The sequence below is a fragment of the Chelonia mydas genome, chromosome 7 (assembly GCF_015237465.2).
Source record: "Chelonia mydas isolate rCheMyd1 chromosome 7, rCheMyd1.pri.v2, whole genome shotgun sequence".
NCBI classification, from domain to species: Eukaryota; Metazoa; Chordata; order Testudines; family Cheloniidae; genus Chelonia; species Chelonia mydas.
This window is the reverse complement of record NC_057853.1, coordinates 40,032,022-40,058,594: the sequence shown is the minus strand read 5'-3', so window position 1 is coordinate 40,058,594 and position 26,573 is coordinate 40,032,022. Positions and strand designations below refer to the sequence as shown.

At 40.1% G+C, this 26,573-nt stretch overlaps 1 protein-coding gene across 3 annotated transcripts in view; it reads left to right on the top strand.

The window, feature by feature from the left end:
• Window positions 1-790: 790 nt before the first annotated feature.
• Window positions 791-26,573, top strand: part of ATP2B2 (ATPase plasma membrane Ca2+ transporting 2) — a 708,548-nt gene continuing 682,765 nt past the window's right edge. The window contains exon 1 of one of the 3 annotated variants that reach the window (XM_043550962.1): window positions 791-1,035. The gene's annotated coding sequence lies outside the window, so the exon portion shown is untranslated. The remainder of the gene's footprint in view (window positions 1,036-26,573) is intronic. The other 2 variants (XM_043550959.1, XM_043550952.1) reach the window with 2 other exon arrangements.

The following is a 26,573-nucleotide window of genomic DNA, read 5'->3' as shown; positions in this document are numbered from 1 at the left end:
CTCAAATAAATTTGATAGTCTCTAAGGTGCCACAAGTACTCCTCGTTCTTTCTGCTGATACAGACTAATACAGCTACCCCTCTGAAAGCTGTCACAGGGTTACCCTTCCCCAGTCCACTTTATTGGTTGTGTTTCTTTGCTCCATATGCAGATATAGCAGTGAAGTGAAAACAAATAGCGTCCCAGTCTCAGAAATACCCTGCTTGTGCCTTTGGGATCAGGAGCCTGTGTGAATGGGTGATCTACTGAATGGAGCATCGGAAAAGAGGGGTTAGAGCAGGGCCCAGGTTAAACGGGGGAAAGCCAGCTGGGCAGGAGCACTCCCCATTCCTCCAGCTCTGCCCCATGTCCCTGAATTCTCTCCTAAAGAAGAAAATGATTGGGTGCATCCAAGTCCTAATAGCCCTTAGATGATGATTAACATTGCTCCCCTTGACACCCAGCCTCCTTCTTATCCCCTGTCCCAGCGGAAATGACAGAATGGAGGGATGGTGATCCCCTTCCCTCTGGTATACATCCTCTCTCCAGTAGCACCCATGGCAGCCCCCCTTCTCTCCCTTGACCCCCTTGGGGAAGCTCTGTGCCAATGGGAACAGTGGGTAATGAGTGGCAATTAGAGTCCCCCTTCTTTAGCCAACCCTTCTCCCTGGCACTGGGCCTGCCAGGCGTTTCCTTGCCTGCCATGGGGCAGGGCTGGAATCTTCCCCGGAGGGCGGAGGATCTGTTTGTCCTGCAGGGCTCCCCCTTCACGTCGGGCCCGCCAAAGTTGGGCTGAGGCTGGCGGTGGAATGCCAGAGCGCAGCAGCAGGGCGCAGCAGGATGGTGCAGCAGCAGCAGGAGGCGTCGTGCAGCCGAGGAATCCCCGGGCGCCGCCGCTTGCTGCTGGGGATGCTGGCGCTTTGAGCGGACCCTTGCTCAGCCGCCTGTGTGACTTAGCAACAGCTGCAGCAGCAGCAGCAGCATCCGCGCGCCCGCCCCGGCCGGCCGGCCAGCAGCTTCACTTCTGAGGCGCGCGCTCCTCGGTCCCCAGCCCAGGTAAGCGAAGGAACTTTCCGTTCCGGCTCCGATCCTGCAGCACTGGCGGGCCGGGCAGGGGCGGCGGGGTATCAAGCGCCAACCCTTCCACAACCCCCCAGTGTAAAGCAGGGGATCCCTCCTGCGGCAGGTGTTTGTGGCCAGCGGCTTTGCAGCAGGCTCCCCCTTCCAGGTGCTGCCGGCTTTGTCATTAGGTGACCTTGAGCTGCTCCCCGGGGGTGGGGGAATGGGAGAGACGGGGCGATTTGTTGGGTCCGTGCTGAGGGGGTTTCCGCAGCGGGGGGAGGTTCTTGGCGGGCTGCAGGGAGCTCCAAGGGGGTCCTGCGCGTTCTGGGGCGGGGGGAGGGGGTTGGGGCAAATGGCCAGAGATGGGGGGAGGCTGGCAGACGAATGTGGAAACCATCCGCTGAGCGAGGCTGGACCGGTGCAAAGGTAGCAGCGTTAGGAGACTAGGCTTGGACCTTTGGAGATGGGGCGAAGATGGAGATAGTCATTGTGACTGTCCCAATTGTGTGTGTGTGTGTGTGTGTGTCCCAGCCGCAGTAGGTCACAACCTGCTGTGCTTGGAGCATAGCTAGGGAGAGACAAGCCTTGGCTGAGGACAGGCTGCTCGCTCGGTAGCAAGGAACTGTGAAAGGCCGGAGCTGCAGGCAGGGGGGGAAAGTTGTCCCTGTGAAAATGGCCAGCCTGGGCCGCTGAGGCTGGGTCAGTTTACAATAGCCATCATGCAGCGGATTGTAAAATTCCATTCGGGGGGTTTCCATGTTGTAAATAGAAACTTAAGGCTGACACACATCTTGTGCTACGTTTTAGAGTGCTGTTACTTTAAGATAATCCACGAGTCTGGCACAGAAGGGCATGCTCAGAACTTTAACTGGACTAGCTGATTTAACAGAGCTTGAGTAAAAGCATTTCATAAAAGAGCGGCTCGCTTTCAGCGTAGGAAGACTGGCATTACTTAATGCACGGAATAAAAAGACAGAAATACATAGTTAATGAAACTTGCTGTTTTCACTCTTGTTTACCAGTTCAAGAAGCAAAAGTAAATGCTGTCATGGAAATATACTCCCCCCCCACCCCCGCCCTCCATTCTAGTTTGCAGCACAGCGGTTCACACTAAATAAATTAAAAGTTACACTCTATTCATTAAGACACAAAATAGTTTGTTTTTAAAATCTGTGATGTTTTTAATTTTAAGGAAAAATGAACAAAATATTCTTTTGTAGTGGGCTTCAGTGTATCAATGGTGTAAAACAAAACTTTTTCCTTTTTTGGAGAGTTCCAAAAAGGTTTATAGTCTTATTCCTTAAATTGCGTTTGTTTGAGCCAGATGAATAATACAAATGAAAAAAGAGAATCTTCAGAGCAACTAAACCTCACTTTTCCATATGTTGGATGCACATTTGTGTGACTAGTAGACTACTGTAACAATTAGCTATTGTAGAGATTTTTTTTTTCATTTGGGGGATCTCAAAGTGGTTTACAAATACTAATTAACCCAGCTTCACAACACTTTACTGAGGTAGGATTTGTATTATGGTTATTTAAATTCATAGCTAAACTGGGCAAAGAGAGAGGGTGACTTGCCTCAGGTCACACAATAAGTCTGCAGCAGAGCTGTAAATGCAATCCTGGCTCAGTCACCTGCTGTAACCCCAAACCCCAGGCTGTCTCCACAATTTCAGAATGCTGCTGACATTATTAGCAATTTTTATATTAGTTATTAGTTATAGGAACACATGACTGGTTTTAGTGGGGTAATGACCTGATATGAGAATATATTGCAGTTAGTTTATTGCTCTGTATGGTTCTAATGTGTATGACAAACATCTTTGAAAAGTTGATTGATTTTTATATGGAGGAATCTTATCTTTCATTTTTAATTGACATTTCTAATGAGAAATGTGTGTTTTCTCTGTACTTTTTTGTTTGCATTTTCTTTACATTCATATAAAAATATTATAGCTGTATTTTTTGATTACATTTGTTTAGGTACAATCCACAGTGTTATCTATTTTTTGATGCAGAATTTAGTTGTCATAAAATAACCTTTTTATGCACAATACTCATTTTGTAATACAATTTAGATATATGGGGAGTATGGATGTTGTTTTATGAGCTAACATATTTTTTAATAAAAGCTATACAAACTATTAGTTCAGGAATTTCTAAGGTAGTAAAACATAATTTTATATATACCTGTACTATAAGAGTTGAGGCAACTATCACTTATTTCCAAGAAAAAAAATTTGGAGGAAATTCATAATTATTTGCAGCAGAGCCTTTTAAAGAATGGTAATATCTGAGGGATGAATCTAGCACCTCATTAGTCATGTAAGCAGTCCTTTCTAACTCAGTGGGACTGCTTGCATTTTAAATGGTAGCATTCACAGGATCAAGCTCTTGGCATCAGAGCCTGCAGTACTACGCGTGAGTAACTTTAGCAGGACTATTCTCATGAATGTAGCTACTTATGTGTATAACTGTTCGCAGGTTTCATATTTATGACTAATGGCTTGCAGGGCTTGTGTACATGTGTCTCATTCTGTGAATGAATGTATTGTTCACTGGGGTTTGTGATTTGATGTCCAGTTTCATCCTCTAATTGCACAATGCTGTGAAGAAAAATAGCTTCTTAATCCTTTTTTTTTCATCTCTTTCTTATGAAAGAATTATTTTGTCTTATTTCAGTCTATTGTTGAGTATACTGAATGTTATTTCATTTTACAAGGAGCTTTAAGTACTCTATGCTACCATTGGCTCACATTATTTCTTTACTCAAATCCTCACTTTCTCAATGCTGAAATCCAGTATAGTAATCTTCCAGTTATCCAATCTCCTCTACTTTGAAACTCATCCACATTTTGGTTATATCCCTCAACATGAATCACATAGCTATCCAATACTCTGAATTCCTGCTTATCCAAATATTTTTGATGTCCCTGAAACTTTTCATAGTAACTGAACTTTGATACTTGTGATGCTGTCACCTCAGTATTAATGACGTTCATTTTATCAGAATGTAATGAAAAAATCATATTGAGATGGTGCTTGGTGTTCCTCTGTGTTGCCTATTCATTGTTATTAATTAAGGACCCAATGCTGCAAAAAAAAAAAAATTAACACACACGAGTAACTTCACTGATGTGAATAGCCTGGTTGAAGCCAATGGGACTGCTTGCCTTAATACAGGTTTCAGAGTAGCAGCCGTGTTAGTCTGTATCCGCAAAAAGAACAGGAGTACTTGTGGCACCTTAGAGACTAACAAATTTATTAGAGTATAAGCTTTCGTGTCACCTTCAGCCCCCAACTAAGACCTCTCCACTGCATCATCAAAGATCTACAACCTATCCTGAAAAGTGATCCCTCACTCTCACAGAGCTTGGGAGAAAGACCAGTCCTCGCTTACAGACAGACCCCCCCCCCCCCGCCCCCAACCTGAAGCAAATACTCTCCAGCCACCACACAACAAAAACACTAACCCAGGAACCTATCCTTGCAACAAAGCCCGATGCCAACTGTGTCCACATATCTATTCAGGGGACACCATCATAGGACCTAATCACATTAGCCATGCCATCAGGGGCTCGTTCACCTGCACATCTACCAATGTGATATATGGCATCATGTGCCAGCAATGCCCCTCTGCCATGTACATTGGCCAAACCAGACAGTCTCTATGCAAAAGAATAAATGGACACAAATCTGACATCAGGAATCATAACATTCAAAAACCAGTCGGAGAACACTTCATCCTTTCTGGCCATTCAGTAAAAGACTTAAGGGTGGCAATTCTGCAACAGAAAAGCTTCAAAAACAGACTCCAACAGGAAACTGCTGAGCTTGAATTAATATACAAACTAGATACCATTAACTTGAGTTTGAATAGAGACTGGGAGTGGCTGGGTCATTACACATATTGAATCTGTTTCCCCGTGTAAAGGATCCTCACACCTTCTTGTCAACTGTCTAAATGGGCCATCTTGATTATCACTACAAAAGTTTTTTTTCTCCTGCTGATAATAGCTCATCTTAATTAATTAGCCTCTTACAGTTTGTATGGCAACTTCCATCTTCTGTGTGTGTGTGTGTGTGTGTGTGTGTGTGTGTGTAAAAAATCTCTTCTTACTATATGTTCCATTCTATGCATCGGATGAAGTGGGCTGTAGCCCACGAAAGCTTATGCTCTAATAAATTTGTTAGTCTCTAAGGTGCCACAAGTACTCCTGTGCCTTAATACAGTTACGCATGTGAATAGGTGCTTGCTAGTTTGGGGCCTATCTGATTGAATCAAAACAACATTTTTTTTTCTCTCTCTGGTAATTTTGTCCATAAATTGCAAATGAGTCTTTAAGCAGGAGTAGGAAAACCAGAAATTAAAATGTCTAAAATCTGAGCACTCACCATATTCTTTGATTTGCATCAAAAATTCAAGATAGATAAGGATTTGATGAAAACACTGTGGAGTTGTGTTGTTTTTTTTCCCCTCCAAGCTTATCTAAATTGACTATTAGGAAAAATCCATTAGTTAACTGGATTGTAATATCAGTGAGTCAGTGGAAGTTCATTCCTTAGAAAAGAAAGAAGAAAACATGTTTAAATAAAGTTACATAAAATTGATATCCTGTTTTTAAAAAAAAATCAGTTTTTTTGAGTTAAGTCCAGATGTTTAGTAAAAGTTTGCTATTAGAATGAGCTTCTAAGGTGTAATATTTTTAAGGGTTTTAGGCAACAACAGAAGCACATGCAAAAATATTTGTAATTCATTATTCATTTTGTGCTTTGATTTTTATATCTTTAAAAGGCAAAATAAACTATAAACTTGCCAAAGCAATGCGAAGTATAAATATGCAGTATATCTTGCATGAATCAAAGTTGCCAATGCGGTAATATCAAAAAAGGGTAGAAATGTATTCTAATTAGTTGAAAAGGCTATTATAGGACTGGTATCTAAGAGAATTCTGGCAAAAATGTTTTAACACAGAGTAGGTAGACACAGGAGAAAGTAGAAAACCCATTGAAGTCAATAAAAAGATGCCATTCATTTTAATAGGCTTTGGACAGACCCTTAATATCAGGTCCAGTGATGTCCTTCAAACACTGGGAGCCAAATCTGTAAAGTTTTAGTTAACTTCCTGTGGGGTAGTAGTCTGCACATATTTAATACTTGCTATGAAAAAAAGATTCTGGGGGGTTATAGAATCATATTGAAGGGACCTCGAGAGGTCATCTAGTCCAGTCCCCTGCACTCATAGCAGGATTAAGCATAGGAGTAATTTATAGTTTCTGAAAAGTCAGAGGTTTTTCTGCCCAGTTGGACCTGTTAGCCTGACTCAGATGAGAAGTCTAGTTGAAGTCAGTCAAGTCAAGCTGGATTTGCTGTTTAATTCTGTAGGATTTCTGAGGACTCACTTTTTATTTGTATACTTTTAATTTATGCTACTTGAATCTGGAGCAATATAAATAAATGTAGCAAAATTGAATTAAAGGAGCATAGTGAATTTAAAACAAAAAACCAAAACCAACCATCTCTCTTTAAAATTAAGTTATGTATTACACACAGAATGCTGGTTTTATAACCAAAATTAAATCACTGCTTTAATTTCTTGTTTGAGTATAGATATATTTGAAATGTTTGGTCATATGGGATTCAATTAAATCTATAACAAATTTATATAAGTATAAAATACATAATCAGCCTTGCCTAGTGACTTACAGACTTAATTAAAATGTGATTGATATTCTAATTGCTATATTTCTCACTTAGGACTACAGTGAGAGGTTAGGATTTTTCTGAATAGATTCTGAATTGTCTCACACAAATGTACTCCCCTGGTTTACATATTTAAGGATACATCAGCAAAGCAAAACGAAAGAAACAAGAATCTGTTCGAAAAGTGGTCATTGCTTTAATTTTTCATGTAGGGTGAGAAATTCTGTTCTAGGTATCCATCAGATGGATCCTACTTAAGTAATGGCATAATAGCATAAAGGTTCCTGTCATTTATGTAATAGCTTTTAATTCTTTCATTCTTATAGATTAAATCTACTGTTTTAGGTGGAGCTGGTGGCGATGCCATAGTTAAGGATGTCTAACACTTTATGTTATAAGCCACTGTATTCAGTTACTTATGAATTTGCTTAATTTTAACCACTTGGGCTGAAATCTTCCATACTTGCTCGTTGCTTGTGTTTTTTGTTTTGTTTTTTAAATTTCTGTGATAATAATTCAGCAATCTCTGAAAATAAGGCTTGTGAAAATAGGTACTTTGTCCAGTGTTTAAAATAGTTTCCAGCCATTTCTTTGAGAAGTTCTATTGTTTTCATAATTTGAAGTAGGGACTTGAAATTTGGCTGGGATGTTGTCTTGGGGTCAAAAAATCCACCTAATTTTGAGTCAGGTTAAAAGGTTCTGAAAATCATGATTTGTACATGCTTAATAGAGCTACCTAGAGGCTTACTACTAAAATCTAACACTTCATCTGCACTGAGCATGTTGCAACTTCATGGAACTTTTCTGCATGCCACCTGCAATGATCATGTGTGCATCCCTTCAGGCTCTGCTGCACTTCTCACATGGGACGCCCAAAGCTATATCCTGGTTGGGGGAATTGAGCAGCCAATCCCACACCTTTTGGCCTAGGGAATTTGTACTGGATTGGGAGCCAGGAGAGGACTACAAAGGCTACTGCAGACCCCAGGCAGATCTAATTCTAGTAAACATTTTATTCACTTGAGCCAGACGGAAGCTGCTATCTTCAGAATGCCAAATGCAAGTGAAAGCAGTTACATTATGTGATCATTGCAATACAGCCTAGAGACTGACCCTGCTATCATTACTCATGAATATTTTTTATGTATGCAAATAGTTCTGTTGCCACCAATGGGACTACTCATGTGAATAAGAGTTTCCGACTCTCCCTAGGGGTACCCTAGGTTGTGAGGCACCTCACCATCACCTTTCCTTTGCATGAGGAAGTATTGTCTGTGCTTGCTGTGAAACCACCACCCACAGGCAACACATGCACTGCCTTCCAGGCTTCCGCAAGCCTTGCTCTCTCTCTCTGTACAGGTAGTGATAGGGGCTGACCAGCCTCTGAGCATTCTGAGAGTTCCTGTAATATCCAGTCCCTTATCCACTGAATGCTCTCAGAATGACCACATCTGCTGTTCCCAAATGAACAGTACAAACCCGTTTGTAAGATTCAACTCAGTATAATCACTTTGCCCAACACAGCACTTATATACATTTATAGTGAAAATAAGAATATTATCAAAGAACAGTCAAGTGATAGTAAGTAAGAATATTGGAAACAAAAGTTGAGCTACAAAACAAAATAAAAATCTGCTTTCTAGAGACTAAATTTAACTACCAAGTTACTCTCTCGTCTAAAGAAGCTCATTTCACCCAAAGGTCTCTCCAGTGTTTTCAACCATGCCTGTCTGAGACCCCTCTTTCATGAAGCAAACTTGCTGTCCATTTATTTCCTAGGTGAAGGATGAGTTCCTCAAATATACTAGAGCAACCTTTGATATGGACTTCAGGATAGGCTCTCCTCCCCTACCCATCCCCACTGTTTACTTTTTGCTGTTACTGTTCTCTCTTCAAAGTTTTCACAATCCTTTATTATCAGTTGGTTCAAACTGATGAGAGGAGACCCATTGTGAACCATACAATACTTAATTTACATGTGCACAACCAGATAAATAAACATTTAGTATAAGAACATATTTTTCAGTATATTTACATAACTCCTTATACAACATCCATGCATGTGTTTTATAATGATATAGATGATCAGTGTGACACCAGCTTTTATTTGAGACCTCACATGACAGTCTTTGAACTAGGATGTACATACCAGACCCAGGAGATCCCTGTAACCCATATGCACCTGCTCTGTGCCCCGGGTCAGTTGGCACTAAGATGTTCCTGGGTCACAGGGTTGCAACACTCTGGACCAGTGGTGGGCAACTTGCAGCCTGTGGGCCACACGTGGCCTGTCAGGGTAATCTGCTGGCAGGCCATGAGACAGTTTATTTACATTGACCATTTGCAGCCACCGACACCCGCAGCTCCCATTGACCGTGGTTCGCCATTCCCGGCCAATGGGAGCTGCAGGAAGTGGTGGCCAGCACGTCCCTGCGGCCCGCACTGCTTCCTGCAGCTCCCATTGGCTGGGAACGGCAAGCCGTGGACACTGGGAGCTGCTCATTGATATCCTTGCACAGGATCATTTCATTGTCCTGACTGAACATCTATTGGTCTGTGTGTATGTATGTTTAAGGCATCACAGAGGTGATCATCAGAAAGGGCCTGAAAATTAATTGGAACTATTAAAAAAAGATGTATTATTGTAATTCAGTTTTAAAGATGGGGCATAATTCAGAGCTGAAAAACTGAACATCCCCTTCTCCACCAAACTTGGTGACAAGTAGGGTTTGGATGTGAACTTCATGGCTTGGATCTTCCTCTTTGCAGTATCTATCCCATATTCAGGAACCCATCCATGTTCATGACAGCACTTAAGCACATGATTCTAAAATGAATAAGCCCATTAATTTTAGGACATTTTGGCATTACCTTTGACCTAATTTCTCTACTAAAGTGCCTAAAATAACTTACATTATAGAAACTTAGTAAAATTATGTTTTAGGAACATCTCTGATGCAAAATCAGACAGACATGTTGAGAAATGAAACTGGCTGCAGGTGTCACAACTACAGTGGATCAGGTGCTCTACTTTAAGGTCATGTCATATGAAACCATTCTCCAAATCCTTCAAGAACATGGGTTGTGCAAAAGAGACACTTTTCAAATGCCCATGTAGTTTCACCATGTGATAGTGGTGATTTTACCCCAAGCATAACTGGTGTTGAGATATATTTAATAATGTTTTTTGAATGGGAGAGGAGCCCCCATTCAATGGGAGCTAATTTAGCTACAGCTAATCAGGAAAGAGATCTTGGAGTCATCGTGGATAGTTCTCTGAAGACATCCATGCAGTGTGCAGCGGCAGTCAAAAAAGTGAACAGGATGTCAGGAATCACTAAAAAAGGGATAGGGAATAAGATGGAGAATATCTTATTGCCCTTATATAAATCCATGGTACGCCCACATCTTGAATACTGCATACAGATGTGGTCTCCTCATCTCAAAAAGGATAAACTGGCATTAGAAAAGGTTCAGAGAACGGCAACTAAAATGCTCAGGGGTTTGGAACAGGTCCTATATGAGGAGAGATTAAAGCGGCTGGGACTTTTCAGCTTGGAAAAGAGGAGACTAAGGGGGGATATGATAGAGGTATATAAAATTGTGAGTGGTGTGGAGAAAGTGAATAAGGAAAAGTTATTTACTTGTTTCCATAATATAAGAACTAGGGACCACCAAATGAAATTAATGGGCAGCAGGTTTAAAACAAATAAAAGGAAGTTCTTCTTCACACAGTGCACAGTCAACCTGTGGAACTCCTTGCCTGAGGAGGTTGTGAAGGGTTGAAAAGAGAACTAGATAAATTCATGGAGGTTAAGTCCATTAATGTCTATTAGCCAGGATGGGCAAAGAATGGTGTCCCTAGCCTCTGTTTGTCACAGGGTGGAGAAGGATGGTAGGAGAGAGAGATCACTTGATCATTAGCTGTTAGGTTCATTCCCTCTGAGGCACCTGGCATTGGCCACTGTCAGTAGACAGGATACTGGGCTGAATGGACCTTTGGTCTGACTCAGTATGGCCATACTTATGTTCTCCATCCATGGTGGCGATTCTAAAATTAGGAAGTTTCCCATCACAGCAGAAATGACTGCATTCACCAGGGGATACAAAGTATGCCCACATGGTAGAGCACTAGGACATAAATATATTTGCAGTACAGATGATACTGACACACTTCTATGTAATATGTTTGCATATTTATTTTCAATGCATTATAAAAAGATTGTTTCCTCATGTGTGTACATAAGTTAGTAATGATTCTTTAAAATAATTATTGAAAAGATACAAATTATTTTAAAATTATCTTTTCAGTACTCTTTGAGTGCACATTGAAATATACTATTCATTATGAAGTTTATTTGGGGATATTTTTTATATTACTGAAATTGGAAATCAACTAGAAGGGAGAAAAGTGGTTCTTTGGCAGTATCCAATGGTGAGAGCCTTGGGATATTTTTAATTAGGATTAACATAGGTGAAGGCTAAAGATAATCAATTGTATCTCAAAGTTTCTTTTGGTACTGTCATGTTACTTAGCACTTCTATTGAGAGCGACCCTCAAAGCTTAAAGTATATTCAACCCCCTCTGTCTCATAGTTGTGGATTTTTGTCACTTTAGGGAACTGGGCTGTGAATTTTCACATTTTGGCACACTCAGCAATAAAAGTTTAAATGCTGAGAACAATCTTCCAAGCAGGGAAATACGCAGAAAAACAAATCAAATTAATGGTGACATTAGTGCATGTGTATATATCTATAACTATTCTGGGTATTCCCTTGAAATTCTGTTCTTTAGTGCAAAAGTGCTAATGCATTGTTGGTACTGCTATAATTGTTCTACAAAATCATGTTTATCAGTATTTTGCTAAACAATGCAATATTTATCTCAAAATATATTTAAAAAGAATAAAAGACTGAGAAATATACCTTAATTTTATACGTAATAGTTAAGGTAAAATAGCAAAACACTGTATAAATATCTGAAAAATTAATCTGTTCCTCTTATTGTAAGTGGTCCTTATTTATTCGATAAAGTAATTATTACTGTAGTGACCAAAAGATGCCAATCAGAATTGAGGTTTCATGCTGTGTCCTATACGTACATAGACAAAGTGAAAATTGATGATGATTCCACATTTTCTCTTTTTAAAAGGGTAGAACTAGTCTGACTACACAATTAAATACTTGTGTTAAAAACCTGGGGGGTGTAAACTTTTTCCATCCAATTCTATCAATTTTAAAAAGTGTCAAACACAAAAGAACTTGAGGGTAATGGAAACAAGAATATGGCATTAAAGCCATCAAGACTCGTTGAGAAGACACAGCATCCTGACCCTGTGGTATTCATCTCATACATTTTGCTTGGCAGGTGTCATTGCTACTTTTTATTGCCTCCTGGTTGAAAAAGATGATGAGGTAGAGGCATTTTTTTGTGAATTTCCTCATTTTTGACTTCATATTCTGAGATTTTGCTCTCACAGAAAAGAACTGGAGGAAAAAATGATACTTGTAACACTTTTAATGTTGTAGGCTTTAGTATTATTCCTTTCTTTGTCTGTGTTCTACAATTGTTTAACCTATACTCATAGCTGAAATATTTAATCTTTGAACTGTGTTGCATTTCTTTGTCCTAGATGAACATACAACAATAGTTTTTATATCTATAAAGAACTCGGTGTTTCTCTCCTCCACTCCCCCCCACATCCTGAAAAAAGGGTGTTTGTGTGGTTTTCTAGATTACCGTAATATGGGAGAAAATATTTGGTCTTCATTCTACCATTGTAGCCAGACTTTGTGCCTTATTTATACTGCACACTTGTCAGTCAAATCAGTAGCACAGTAGAAAGGCTAAGTATACTGTAGATGGAGCATGGGACTCCTGGGTTCTATTACTTGCTCTTTCACTGACTCTTTCGACTTTGGGCAAGTCACTTAACCTTACTATGCCTCAGATTTCTTGTAAAACAGTTATAGTATGTACCGAACACACATTAATTATTCATATTACAAAATGGATAGCCTTGGAAGAATTGGATTTTTATTGGTAAATGTCAATTTAAGTGTACATGCGCAAACTGATGAAAAGATATATTACCATAGATAATGATAAAAGTTTACAGATAGGTACCATTTTTTTTAATTTGCCTCAACATTTATTAGAGTCAAAATCCAGTGATTTGGACAATTGTAGCAGGCTTGTTACAAATGGACTAATGAATGAATGGTAAAAACAGGCATGATTTGTTTATTTAAGGATATTTACTTTGTATATTTTGACATATGTTTTAATGGTTATAAAGCTTTAACTTTTAGAATCTGAATGTCTATTGTAATTAAATAATTGTCTGACCCTTCCATAATTTCCTGTAACTGAGAAAAATCTAAATAGAAAAAATGGTTAAAACTCATGATTTCATGCAATTGTGAAAATATAAATCAATAAAATATTTTTAAAATGCTTAAAACTAAACATCTGTCTAAATTATATAAAAAAATCAAACTCTGCCAAGCCTAAGAATATACTAATGTACCAAAACATCAGAATAGATGTCAACATGTAATACTTTCTGCTGCCTCCTGTTGAAGGGTTTTTTTGTGACAGATGGCTGCTTTTACCTCATCAGTGACAGTCTACAATAACTGCTCTCGTGCCACCAGATCAAAGGGTTTTGTAGCTCCCTCTGCCTCTGCCCCACTACCCATTTTTTCATATAATTACACAATCTTATGCACATATTCCACATAAATAACATTGTCAATTTTAAGATTTCTATAATTCAATTGATAGGACTCAGGGGTAACTTTAAACATTTTCAATAAATTTTCTTTAAATTTCTTGTGCACCTTAGCATCACCTTCCTTCATATCATTAAAAACTTGTCTGGCTTTCCCAGGCAAACTGGTTAAGATAATAGGCATCCATTTATCCTCTGGAGCCTTATGGATCCCACATAGTCTCTCAAAGATGGACAGGAACTCCTCAACACAGTCAGCCTCTTGATAAATGTGACAGGCTTTCTCCCACTCCCGGCTGTTCCAGCAGTTTCTGTCTTTTCCTTTATTTGGGGTTCCACCATCAGTATCTGGTGTTCACGTTCTTTCTGGGGTTTGAAGAACTTCAGCTGAATCAGTTCTGCTGCAGTGGTCTTTGTGGCATGTGAGTGCTCAGACCCTGCTCTTTGGTCAAAGTCTATGAGCAAAGCTCTCAGTTCCTGATCTGAGGCTTTCTTTTTTATGGGATATTCCCCTATTTTTTACATAATTTGTCAAGGTCTTTTGTGTTAAGACCCTCATATGACTGCGATTCACATACTGTAACTAATCTTTAACCTTTAAAACTCTCAATATCAAATTTAAACTTTTAACAGTGTTGAGTTTTGATCTTTAAGCCCAATTGACTCATGGCATGTGAATCCTGTCATGACTATGTAACGCTGACAAACCCCGGTCGTCGGCAGGCAGGATTGAACCTGGGACCTCTGGAGTTTAGTGCATGAGCTAAAAGCCAACTGGCTGTTAGCTAAGGCAGTAGAGCAAACTCATTAATCTCTCTAAGTGGTCTCGTGCCATTGGATAGGACAGAACACCACACCCAGGAGGTGTGGGTTACATACTTCCCCTACTGAGGAAGCGTGTCCCAAGCTTCAGCGATTTCCCAGTTGAAATCCTGGACAAGCCCCCACTTGTAACGCTGACAGACCTCTGTTGTTGGTGGGCGGTATTGAACCTGGGACCTCTGGAGCTTAGTGCATGAGCCTCTATCACAGGAGCTAAAAGCCAAACTTATTAATCTCTCTCTCTCTCTCTCCATTTCTCTCTCAGTGGTCTCAGTGCCACTAGATGGGACAGAACACCACACCCAGGAGGTGTGGGTTACAACTACACCAATTGTTATGCTGTCTGGAGTGGCTCATGACTGTGAGTACCTACCTCAGGGCAGACTGTCAGAAAGAACGGCAAACACCCCAAGCTAGTGGTGTGTTCTATAATTAGATTTCACTAAGCCAGTAACAAATGTGAACTCCTGGATCACTACAGTCTTACCATGGAGTCACAGACAGTCCCCTTAGACTCTCCAGTCTTTCTTGCCACCCAGACAAACTGGACTTTGAGATAAAAGGTCACATACACCAACAATCACACCAAATTTAGGTTGCTTCCAGTCCCAAGAGACCAGTCACTTACCAGATCAACTGGTACCCTAGATCTTACACCAAAGACAACGCTGACAGTCAATTCCATAGTAAACCAATTAAAGGTTTATTAGCTAACTGAAACAGTTTATAGATTGGCAAAGAAATTTCGTTTACAGGTTGGTGAATTCTGTTTGGTTTATCATGGATAACCTAACAGTTTATAAATAAGCAGAGATGAGTGATCTTAATTAAGTCCTATGAAACCAAAGAAAAATTTTAACTGAGTGACTTAAAAGAAGCCATTCAAGGAGTGGTCTTGAGACAGGAAAATTAATGAATATTAAATCCCACCATTTCTCTCTTTACCAAGGTTAGTTTATGTTGCCTCTCCAGAAGTACACAGCTCAAACAATCTGGTGTTTAACAGGAAAAGCTGTTAGTACCTTAAATTACAGTATCCCATTGAAATTATTATAAGAAAAATTTAAATGTAACCCTTTAGCAGTGCTTTTTCACACTCCCTCTCACCATGATGCTGAAGTCTTAGTTATGTCATCGTATTGCAGAAGCAGTGCTGGACTAGAAGATTGCAGCTTCTACTGCAGTGTTATGGCTTCTTTCTTAGCTGTCTTATTGCTACTGTTTGCTTGCTTATGAAGATGAGATGTATAGTCTGAGATGGCAGCTGAGTGTTTAAGCATGTAGTGTATAGAGTGCGTAAGGGTTTAAGTGTAAGAGTGTAATAAGAGTAAGAGAGCATATAAATTTAAGAGTGGCTATCCCAACTCAGAGGAATTTATACTATTTTTCCACAAAAAGAAAAGGAGTACTTGTGGCACCTTAGAGACTAACCAATTTGGTTAGTCTCTAAGGTGCCACAAGTACTCCTTTTCTTTTTGCGAATACAGACTAACACGGCTGTTACTCTGAAACCTGTTTTTCCACAGTCTCACTGAAGGTGGAAGGCTCACCTCTTTCAGGGCCTTCGCTAGATTCATATAAGCCACTGTCACCTTTCATTGGTTCAACATTTTAATTGGATGGTCTTTGTAGCATCTTCAGCTCATAAATATGCAATCTCCTAATACACATACAGCAGAGTTGTAATTCTTCAATTTTATGGTTATGTTGCTTTTGTGTTTGTGGTGAGAAATTCTCAGTGCATCTGTAAACTAGTTTTAATGCTTTCTTTTATTCAGTACATTTTCTGTTACATATACCTTCAGTTCCATTTAGGTTTAATAGGAGTTGAAATTCCATTTCAAATAAGTCCAAACACTCCGTCTTATATGAAAGTCCTATAGCACTCAATTTTTTTATATATAAAAGCCTTTCTGCTCTGAAAATAGGCTTTTTAAACTTAGATGATTTTTAAAGAAAGTCTTTAAGCTTAAATGGTCATCAGAGAAGTTATTGTATTTTCTTTTTATCAGTTCTTGTAGAGGTTCTCCTTCCATCTTTCTAGACAAGAGGCAGAGGATGTGGCTTAATTAGGCCGCAACTTTATTCACTTAAAATATCTGGGAATACTTGGCAATAAATTGTATGATGCAGATCATCAATTTTTCCTTAATAATTTCAAATAATCCCCAACCAGATCCCAGGTATCCTGCTGCCTTCCCCTCATCTGAGGTGAAAGGGTCCTATCAGAGGAGGTGGTTGGCTTCCCACTGTTTCACATATAGGAACCCGAAACCTTGTTCCTCAGCTCTCTTAAAGGGGGCTAGATAAAGGAGGGGGGTCGGGTCCTGCTGTGTGAGGTGCAGAAATCCCAAACCTTCCTTCCTCAGCTCCCTTAAGGGACACTTTTCTTCAAATCCTTTTCTAATCCATTTTATCCAATGACCATATCCCTTCAATGCAGAGTACCTGCATTGGACATCTACAAGTTTTAGGTACTAAGTTGCAATGTTATGACCTAACCTCCATACTCCAACCACACCAGGTTCCAGACCTGCTGTGGGGAAGGCAAAACCAAAAAAACCCATCCCAGTTTGGCCAATCTGGAGGTGAGGGGAAAATTCCTTCTCCTCCCCCCAAGGAAAAGAGCTATAATGCTCTCAGCGGGTCAAGAGGGAACCCAGTCCTTTTGCCATGCTCATGGGTGTTTGGGTGCTGCCACCTCATCCATCTCCAGGGCTGCATGGGTTATGAATACATCCCCACGCTTCCCGCCCGCAGAAAAAACAGTGCAGTGACCTTCCCCTGATCTGGCCCGCAAAGCTTCCTGTCCATCTCTGAAAACTCTCCCCCTTCTTCTCTCTGTTGCAAGAGAGCCCTTATAGGGGAACACACCTGTTTCTTTCAGCTAGCCAGACAAAGACACCCCCCCACCACCGACACACACTTGGATGGAGATTGCGGTGGGTACAGTCTTCCTGTGTTTGGTAATGAAGTTCATAGAATCATAGAATCATAGAATATCAGGGTTGGAAGGGACCCCAGAAGGTCATCTAGTCCAACCCCCTGCTCAAAGCAGGACCAAGTCCCAGTTAAATCATCCCAGCCAGGGCTTTGTCAAGCCTGACCTTAAAAACCTGTAAGGAAGGAGATTCTACCACCTCCCTAGGTAACGCATTCCAGTGTTTCACCACCCTCTTAGTGAAAAAGTTTTTCCTAATATCCAATCTAAACCTCCCCCATTGCAACTTGAGACCATTACTCCTCGTTCTGTCATCTGCTACCATTGAGAACAGTCTAGAGCCATCCTCTTTGGAACCCCCTTTCAGGTAGTTGAAAGCAGCTATCAAATCCCCCCTCATTCTTCTCTTCTGCAGACTAAACAATCCCAGCTCCCTCAGCCTCTCCTCATAAGTCATGTGCTCTAGACCCCTAATCATTTTTGTTGCCCTTCGCTGGACTCTTTCCAATTTATCCACATCCTTCTTGTAGTGTGGGGCCCAAAACTGGACACAGTACTCCAGATGAGGCCTCACCAGTGTCGAATAGAGGGGAACGATCACGTCCCTCGATCTGCTCGCTATGCCCCTACTTATACATCCCAAAATGCCATTGGCCTTCTTGGCAACAAGGGCACACTGCTGACTCATATCCAGCTTCTCGTCCACTGTCACCCCTAGGTCCTTTTCCGCAGAACTGCTGCCTAGCCATTCGGTCCCTAGTCTGTAGCGGTGCATTGGGTTCTTCCGTCCTAAGTGCAGGACCCTGCACTTATCCTTATTGAACCTCATCAGATTTCTTTTGGCCCAATCCTCCAATTTGTCTAGGTCCTTCTGTATCCTATCCCTCCCCTCCAGCGTATCTACCACTCCTCCCAGTTTAGTATCATCCGCAAATTTGCTGAGAGTGCAATCCACACCATCCTCCAGATCATTTATGAAGATATTGAACAAAACCGGCCCCAGGACCGACCCCTGGGGCACTCCACTTGACACCGGCTGCCAACTAGACATGGAGCCATTGATCACTACCCGTTGAGCCCGACAATCTAGCCAGCTTTCTACCCACCTTATAGTGCATTCATCCAGCCCATACTTCCTTAACTTGCTGACAAGAATGCTGTGGGAGACCGTGTCAAAAGCTTGTTGCTTAAGCATTGCCAAATGTGTAATTAATTCCCCAATTAATATAAATGTTTTTCTATTGAAATGGCTCTTATATTAGTAATTAGTTACAACATCAAATGACCTTGTTATATTTGTACATACATCTTAATAGTCACATAACAATGGTTTCAGGTAGTTATTATGTGAAGGCTTGCATTTAGATACAAACTTTTTGCAATTATACATCTCGAAAGAAGCTTATACCATCTTAAACATTTCAGGGACAACAAAGGTTTTCACCTTTAAAAGGAAACATGAGTTAGAAATAACCAACATCTTTTGCAAAACATTTCCCAGTCATAAATGTGTACTCCTTGAAGTTGAAAACACATATTTCTGATTGTTTATAGAATAAATATGTTTCAATAAGAACATTTCTAGGATTCTTTGTGGGGGTTTAAAAACACGGTGTTTTCTCTTTGCAAAGCGGGATAAAGACTTGTTTATGACTTGGGTTATAGTTCTGAGAACACATCCTAAGCACCACTCCTCTTTGTGATATCCTGAATAAAGAACATACATTATTTTATATAGTCAGGTCTCTTTCCATACCATAAATATCTTACAAAGTTTGTTTTCTTGTGATAAAGATCATGTCTATATCAAATTGGTTTCTTGTATAAGGAGGAAGTGCCCTGTTCTCTGAGAAGACACTTTTTGTTGGTTTGTCTTTTTAACCAAATGGTTCCTAGATTTACAACTTACCATTTCTAGTACATTTGCAATTTAAGAGTCCTATCAAATATTCTATGCAAAGCATGAATCAAAATAATTAACACTAATATACATCTTTCAAAACAGAGTATAAAAGAAAATAGAAATTAGAGCTGCATTCCATTCCACACATGCAGATAATAAATATGGTGTTATGACTAAGGAGGGGTCATCCCTTTTAACACCTGGAGTCTGTCATCAGCTGGCAGAAAGCAGAGATTTCCTACTAATTTCCTTAATTAGCTGGAATATTTAATTTCATTAAATAAGTAACCAAAAACCCAAGCATGTGATTCTCCAAGCATCATGTGTATGAAAATAATTGTGTCTCCTAAAATTCAGTAAAGGCAAAATCAAGATTGTAATAACCAAAAATAATGAGTAAATACAAAAAAAATTAAAAAATATTATCAGTATTGAGGTGTATCCTACACATACAAGTTTTATACATACAAGTTAAGCAACTTTTAAGTTGTCCTACTCAAAATATTATATGTTTGTTTTTTGCTCCTCTTTCACCACTGCCAGAGTTTCATAATGGGTATAAATGATGTATAGACGATTACTTCCCTCAGAATCACCAGGGACATGAAGAAACATTAATTCAGATGGTTCATCCTAGGCTTAGAAATATAATTAGTGTTATTTTTTATGTCAAACACAAGTCAAAATAAATTATATTCACTCTGCATTTTCACTCCCCCACCCCATCTCTTAAACTGGAGCTAGCATAAAAATGCAACAGTCTATGAGAGCGCTGGGCCTGCTCTTGTCTTACCTAGGGTGTACAGAGGAGTATGTAGGATGCAAAGCTATGGCTCCCCGCCCCCATATGTACTGACTGTGAGGTGATGGGGACATGAGCACACTACAAGCCATGAAGGAGTGTAGCTGTGTTTGCACTTCCTGTATAACCCAGAGAATGCCAGGTTACATGCTGCAGTTCTGCAGCTGGCACAATGTAGTACCCCTGTAGTCTCATTGGAGCAGATAAAAATTTTGCATCTACTTTTTTATTGATGATTTTTTTTGTAAAATGGAAAATTTCATTGTAACTTTTGGAGTCTTTGTTGAAATGAAAATGTTTCAGTAGAAAATAATTTTTTTTTCCTGACCAGCTTTAATTCTCACTGATATCTCAAAGTTCACAATTTTTTTAAATCAGAAAAAAATTGAGATGAGTCAGATTCAGTTGTTGTGCACATAAGAGAGGTACAGAGGAAGTGAAGTCTGGACATTATAGGAAGTTTCAAGAGCTTAATGTAAAGACTGGGGAATTTGAGGTCTGCACAGGATACAGTGCCTGGATTAGATTTAATGTTCTGGGTTTCTTGATGAAAGTTTATCTTATTAACATCCTCATTGTTACCACTCTCACAATATTTTCTGTTTTTCTGAAAGCCACAGCTCCAGGAGTCAAGTGATTATGTAAGAATCTTGGCTGCCTTTTAAAAAAAGTATCTATCCCTCATGGTTTCAGAGAAAAGACTTAAAATGTCCTAAACAGCTCAAACATTGGAAGGTAAATAAAAAGCACCCAAAACATATTTTTTAAAAAAAAACCCTCATGGTTTTTAAGGTTTTTTTAAAACCCATGATTTTTAATGCTTATGGTTGACAATAATGCATCTTTTGAGATAAAACTATTTGCATTGCTCCCTATGTGTTGTGAAGGCCAGGTTCTTCTTCTGTCATTGCAAACTCTCTAAGGCAACTGCTCTAATCTAGGTCCAGGACATATCTTTGAGAAATGGCATACAGCCTGAAAGGCTGTTTGAAACTATGAAAATTCTTCTACTAGCAATGATAAGCAGAAAATAGTTCTTATTTACGGGGCATAAGTAATTGAGTAGAATGACTCAAAATAAAGAAAATCATATTAACTTTAGGAATTAAAGGTAGCATGTGGCAATTTAAAATTTCAATCCTAAAGAAAAAGAATACAGACTCAACAAAGTGAATAGATAAGTGGTCCAGCAAAAGAGGAACAATGGTGCTGCAGGCCGATTTTCTCCCACCTATATACTATATTAAAATCTAATGTAGTTGCAGGCATTAGTATGTGATCATATCATTAAAGACTGTATCATAATGCATACACATAAGAGGGCTGAACTAATGTTGCACAGGCAACTTCAGTTCTAGCATTTCCTAATTTTTGAGTGCTTGACTTTACAACCTTCATAATGTTCTTTTAATGCAGCTTTTTGGTGTAATTTCCTAGGTTTATAAAAAAGCAGATGGGGAAAAAACAGAAATTCAGTCATGTGGCATCATATTTACACCCACACGGTTCATTAGCAGGGTTGGTGCCTTTAGATCCATCATACAGACCTTTGCCTCTTGAACTAATGGAGTAACTAATAGCGGTAGTAAGTTGTCATCCTCCGTGAGGCCCAGCACAAGAAGGGGATGGGATCTTTTGCCAGTGGGTTTCACAGATATTTGCTGGCAGCAGGGAAATGGTGAGACTCAGGAATTCCAGGTGCCATTCTAAGCCCTGGAGAGGGGTGTTTTAATGGTCACAGATACTTCTGCCCATTCTCCCCAAATTCGACTACTATGCTATCCTCTCCAAGGTGCCCCTATCTCTTTCCCACCCTGGCTCCTCATCCCAGTGTCCCATTCTCCTTCCTAGTCAGTCCCAGTCTCCACATTTCAGGCTTCTCATTGCAGTCTTGTTGCCCAGCACATCCTGTTCAAATCTGTCTAGACTCAAAGCTCCGGTCTCCTTGCCATTTACTTTCTCAGCGCCTCACCCATACCCCACACTCCTTGCCTTGAGTCTCCTTGTACAGCCAGTCCCAGTTCCCTAACTCCCAGCTCACTATCTGAGCTGTCTCTCTCCTCACTGGCTCCTGGGTCTCCTTCCCCACCCATTCCCAGAATCCTCCCCACCCGCAACCTACTTTGCAGTCCCAGTTTTCCTCTCCAGTCCCTGTCAGCCTCCAGTCCCAGTTTTCCCCTCAGGCTCCTTCAGGTGCCTCAGCTTCCATTCTACCTCCCTTCCACCAAGTCCCACTTCTGGTCTGGCTCTTGACCCATTTGCCTTTGAATCAGGTAGCTTCCTCCTACAAGCTAAGTAGGCTTAGCAGTGGGGTCATTGAGAGCACAGGAGAGACTGTCTCCCTGCTTTGAGTTCCAGTGCTTAGACTCAGTCTGGGCCTGTAGCCATCCAGAATGGCAATTTCAGGGAAAGTGCTGCTCAGACGTGGCCTGGAACATGCTCAGTATGGATGGAATCTTCGGAGAATTCAGCTGCTAAGCTCTAGCAAGTGCATATGCAAATTGATGTTTTTCAAAGACTTAAAACTTAGCCAGATTTGCATGGGAAAAACAGTCACATCCTTGACACAAAGGCTGGCCCCTTGCTCGATTTCAAGATCCTGCTCTAATGTAGGGGGTGCGGGACATACAGCTTCTAAAAAAACTGTTATCAATTTTTTAACATGGGCTAATCCATTTCCCCCCTAGCTACCTCCTTAGAAATTGACTGAAATTAAAAATAAAATAAAAAATTCAGCCTGATATTCACCTGGCATGGCATATTTTAGCTCCAAAAGTTGAAGTTTGGCAAAGTTATAAGTAATAGAAAACAGGGTCTTATAATAGGAAATATTGGACAACCTTAATAATAGGCGCTGCTATTAGCCCTGCTTATAATAATGATAACAGTCAAATGCAAGTAGACATGGTGATAACAGCGAGAACAATGTAGGAAGGCTTTGTGAAAGAGGTAGGTTTTGGAATGTGCTGTGGCACACAAGAAGTGAGGCTTTTCCCAGCAGAAGGTAAACTAAGAGGAGTTATGTTAATGGTAAGCTTATGAGCCACTCATAAAATTACATGTCTTTTTAGATTAGATTTTTTTGATAAAAGATTGCAATATCTTTTTACTTTTTTTTAACAGTTTGACATTAAACACGAATTTAAAGCACTGTAATAAGTTACTCCAGCTCCCTGGGTTTTCTCCTTTCTCTCCCTTTTCTGTTTGTTCACCCCATTTTTTAGTTTCTACTCTTCATGGTATTTCTCCCTGTATCACTATCTTCAGGCTCCATTTTCCACAAGTATGATTTCTGTTTCTCTCTCCCTTATGCTCTCCTTCCCCCTTGTCCCTTATGTCTCTCTTCCATCTCCCTTCATATGCTGTCTCTTTCCTTATTCCAAGTCTTGCAATTTCCATCTTTCTCATGCAATCACTATCTGCTTTACTCACTCACATTGGGTGCATCCTACACACATGCTTGTTAACGAACACTAACATGTGTGCCAGGGAAGGGTACTAACACTGCAAGGACCATCTCCTTCCATGTCTTAGGAAAAGTAAAGTATCACAGTTCTCTGCTCGGGGAATCTCTGTTCACTCTTCCTGCTGAGATACTAGAATTGGGAGAAAAAATGGAGTGGAGTGACGTCTGCTCTGCATCAGTAGACTAACCCCTCAGGCGTAGTTAAGATCCCGTAGGTATCCACACCAAATGTTACTGTCATCTGTATTGTGCCGATCCTGAAATGGGCTTCCTTCCACTATGGATACCTAACATTAGTAATGACAACCATGAAATTGAGACTATTTAAGTATCCCCCTGTGAAGCTGCAAAGTTTGTCTTCTCAGTGGGACTGGTATTTTAATTTTTCAGAGATTAGGAAGGTAAAATCACTCTGTGTATGTGAAATGTACAAAGTTGCCTTCCTATAATTAAAACACTTGTTAGGCTCTTTCAAAGCACAAGATGAATTGGGGGGCAGGGTGGGAGAATCTGAATACTTTACCCATAATTTTTTGAAAACTTCTTTAAGAGGTCAAGTATCTTGCCCTTTAAAACCAAGAATTTACAGCACAGAAAGATATGACAAAAAGGCAGGGGGGCAAATTAAGAGCCAAAGAGCCATAGGGCATTTGAGTCCCTCCAGATCTGTGCCTCTCCAGGTCTGTGCATCTCTCCTCTTTGCACATATCCCCTCCTGTTTTTCTGCTGTGCTGCCAGGGAGACAGTGGGAGGGACCAAGAGGCTGGAGCTGGTGCAAAGAACCAGGGCTTCTGTGCAAGTGGTCCTGGATTCCTGCATTTTCTCCCCAGGATACATCTGGTTTGGGAGTAGGCCTAACACCCTTTTCCATAGAGATGCGTGCAACTCCCACCCATGCTCCCGTTGGGATTCTTTGTGAGGAAAGCCCTATGGATATTTTTTTACTCTAAAAATCTCCCTCCCTTGGTTTGTAATGTGGGATGGGATAACCTGGCCCCATGTTTTAAGTACGTAGATGAAAGAGGACAGGGAAAACTGCCAAACCTAAACATAATGTCCTAAACCTGATGTATCATGTTCTTTTAGAGCTGGCCTACACATTTGTTTAACTGTAATGGATATGTAAATAAATTCAGTTAAACTAGTGCAAACCAAACCTGGTATTAACACACAGATTGGCTTACAAATGGCTTATATTAATTGAACTGACTTAACATAAATTGATGTAAGCCTGCTGTAAGCTGATTTAAGTGAGTACAAAGAAGTGTTTGCACTGGAAGGTGCTCCCTGTAAACATCCACAAAGCTACCTTATTATCCACCCTGAAATCCCTCCTCAGAATTCTCCTTTGCCATGATGCCTACAAAAAACTTGACAATGGTTAGGCTGCTGGTGTGCTGTGATGATGCCTATCCACCAATATTGTCCCATTGTTTCCTTGTGCTCCCCCATCTGTCTGTATCCATCTGTTATCTCTTCTTTTATACTTAGACCGTACACTCAAAGTGTTAGGCTTTAGACAACCCTCTGTACAGGAATTAATTTAACCCACTCTTTATCGGTTTGTTATGTGATCGAAGCAAGGATGAGTTTAAAGAACTCAGGGCTTCCAAAGATCCTCATGCTGAACTTTTAAATCCTGACTAATTTTGAAAAATACTTGTAATGCAGAATCTTTGCAGGTTGCTGTGCTCAAGAATCCTAGCAGAAAAGCCGTATAACTAGAGCAGTGCGGTTTTCTCTTCAGTTTTGACTTTGTTCCCTGAAACCTACAGATGAGCTGCTCCACAGAACCTCTATGAGAAAAACTGCAAGCAGGATTTAGGGACAAGGGGGTCAACATTTGTATATTTTTGCCCTTAAACTCCCTTAACTAGCCACACCCGTTAGAAGCATCCACTCAACTTATTCCTGCTTCTATCAAGAACAACTTATTTGGAATAATGTGTATTGGTGAGGCTGCTGACAGGCATAATACAGGCAGTTAATAACATTGCTTCTATATCAGAAGGCATGCTTACTTTGCAAAATTTCATTAATGAGCCTGAATTTGGCCTTGCATCTTCTTTTCTAATAACTTTATAATTCTGTTTCATTTGAGTCATTTTGGCAAGTCTAACAGCTTGGTTATGCTAAGTGTATCAGCAGTAGCCATGAACTGATAGGGACAGAAAGTGCATGATATATTATTGATAAGGTTTAGTTAAAACTCCTACTTTGTTGTTATCCCATCTCAGATAATGTAAAATGCATGTAGATAAATGTAATGCATAAAAGAATTAAAACCTAAATATATTATGTGGAAAAGAGTAATCTGTAAATGAAGCACTGTCTACCAGGAGTTATAATGTTGTTAAACAGAGACACCAGCGGAAAACTAATTTAAATTTCAGATGTGGTTTGAGAAACATCAGTGTGCTACTATTCTTGTAACATTTTTTTCAATGGGTGACGTGCCCTTTGGTAGTCCTGTATAAAACAAGTGTAGATAACATTTATTGAAGAAGAATAAGGTGCAAACAGAAGGAATTAAGACTTCGAATGCATTTATAACCTACTGCTATTTATAAAAAATGAAACTGGTAACGAGGCCAGAATTGACAATTGACCTTTGCTTGCTCTATAGAATGTGTTCAGCATAACTTTATAGTAGAGCAATTGTATGCTTTTTTCAATACTGCACTAAAATATATTAATTGTCAAAAAATTACAGAAAAAATGTGTTCCAGTAGGTGACCAGACTTATGTTACCTATAACAAATTAAAATGCATTTATGTGAAATAAAAACCAAAAATCAGGTTGTTCTTATCACTAGAGAATAGACTGTACTTTTTAATTGTTCTGATGCACAAAAATAAGGCAGTTAAGTATCTAATACAATTGAACAACTTACATAGGACTATTTAGGTGTGAGACAGAGAAGTCTACAAACAAGGCAGGTGGTTGTTTATATTCTCTTTCCTTAAATAGAGAAACAAAAAAACCCCCAACTTTTATTTCACTGCTTTGAAAGAAACACTATAAACATTCAGTCTCGTGCCAGTATTTAGCCTTAGATGGAGTTTACCACCAGCTTTGAGCTGCATTCCCAAGCAACCCGACTCCAAGAAGACCTGGTCCCGGCGTGCTGGGGGCCGCTACCGGCCTCACACCGTC